Source organism: Apis dorsata, unplaced genomic scaffold, assembly GCF_000469605.1.
Source record: "Apis dorsata unplaced genomic scaffold, Apis dorsata 1.3 scaffold_524, whole genome shotgun sequence".
Classification (NCBI taxonomy): Eukaryota; Metazoa; Arthropoda; class Insecta; order Hymenoptera; family Apidae; genus Apis; species Apis dorsata.
Genome location: NW_006263747.1, coordinates 21,791 through 23,699, shown reverse-complemented (window position 1 = coordinate 23,699; position 1,909 = coordinate 21,791). Strand labels below are relative to the sequence as shown.

General features: G+C 34.6%; 1 protein-coding gene and 1 long non-coding RNA gene across 2 annotated transcripts in view; both read right to left on the bottom strand.

The window, feature by feature from the left end:
• LOC102673529 (lachesin-like) overlaps positions 1-1,909 on the bottom strand; it is a 26,235-nt gene that overhangs the window by 9,198 nt on the left and 15,128 nt on the right. The gene's annotated exons all lie outside the window — the stretch shown is intronic.
• On the bottom strand, positions 792-1,234 carry LOC116186244. Its single transcript, XR_004151200.1, has 3 exons — positions 1,223-1,234; positions 1,005-1,008; positions 792-886 (listed from the first exon to the last, which is right to left on the bottom strand). It is a non-coding gene; the product is annotated as an uncharacterized LOC116186244 (long non-coding RNA).

Here is a 1,909-nt window from a genome sequence, read left to right as displayed (position 1 = left end):
TCTCCAATGCTAATTTGCCTTGTTTGAGCGGGAAACGTCCCGTCCCCGTCCTCGATCGATCGTCGTCCCGAACGAAATCGACTCGAATCGTATCGAAACGCGCGAGGGCTCGATTCTCGTCTTTCGGTTTATCATCGAATCAACGAATCGTGGAAGCCTGGAAGGTGAGGCGAATTTTTTCCCTTGATACGGGACGGTCACGGATTCCCCTCCTCCCTCGAGAAACTCGATCGTATTTTTACCCCTCCCGTCGTTTTACGAGCTTTTTATGCGAGAACGTACGTACGAAGAGGATTCGGTCGGCTGTAAATAAGGGAATAGGAACCGATTTCGATTACAATCGCGTCGACCTTCGATCTCTCGCCTTTTCTTTTTTTTTTTCGTTTTTATTTTCGCTTTCGAACGTCGAGTTTTCCTTCCGTCCTTCGAAAAAGAAACGTGTCCATTTCACTTCCCTTTATAACCCATTACACTTCAATCCTTTACACTCCAGGCTTGTTTCGCTCGGTCGAACCAGCAACTCCAAACTCGGACTCGGTAGAATTTTTTACAGCTAATTTATAATGATTTCACACACAAATTAAATAGACGCATAAAATTTTTATATTTTATGTATCTATTGCCACGATTGTCAAATTCAAATTAATGTCGAAGGTATCGTTCGACTCACGATCACGGTCTAATTTAAGATAAATAAATAATAATAAATCTATCCATTTAATAATATATTATTCTACACCTCATAAGATTATATAAAGAGTTCAGGAGCTATTTATGAAGCGATATTCTAAAAAAATCAAACAAATAAATATTGTCGCTGTTCAAGTTGCCGCATCAATCCCAGTGATGGAGAGTCATCGTTAGAGCGCAAAGGTTAACACGTTGACTGCCGTATTTCTAATGAAATCTTCTTCAAGCGTCGCTGTATCAAGCGTATTTCTACCGATATTTTAGTAATGCGAATCTGGTCGAAAAAATGATGTTTCGCATCATTTGTTTCCAACATTACTATCCGTGATAGAAGTATCAATAATAATAATTGTATTGACAATAATATTGAATAATAGTACTGATTTAGTATATTTTGGATATTTTAATTTGGATAATTTGGATTATAATTTGGATAATATGACTGTCGAGTGCCCTTCGATTAGTCGTAACAAATATACTTCTTAGTTATGAATTGTATATAAATTATTCGTGCAGCTTGTCTATTAGAGACCAGGATCTCTCACAATGTCACAGCAGGTAATCGTGTTCGATAGTCAGAGCACAATATATTCATAAACTATCCAATTGTCGTATCACTTGTGATACCCCAAAATTAGAAAATTTAGAGAATTATTAGCTGTAAAATTGTTAAGATTATCTGAAAATACAACAAAACCTTGTCAAAACCTTCAACGGAGTCAACATAATATCGTTCAGAAAAATAATTCTGGTATAAATATTAGACTGCATGAAAATTATGTTATTCGGATAAAAGACGATAAACGGATCAAACGCACGAAGGAATTTAAAAAAGACAACAACTTTTTTTGACCAAATTGTCCGAATCAACCTCAGCCTATATAGAATGTTTTAAAATTTTACATTCAAAATCATTTGATAAATTATTTTTTTATTATTTTTTTAACAATTTAATAATTTTATTAAATTACACCCTGCAGTATATCTTTGCAAATACCTATGAAGATCCTTGATAAGTAATCAAATAAGCGTCACCCGAATATGACGCGGCAGTCAACGTTATTAAGACAACGAGGATTATATATTGAAAATTTAATAGTTATTAATGGAATATACTCGATAGATACAAATATTTAGATATTAGAAAGAACAATCTCGAAGATAGTGGCCAAGTTGAGATTGTTGCAAGATTTCTATTTTCGATGGGACAAAAATAGAA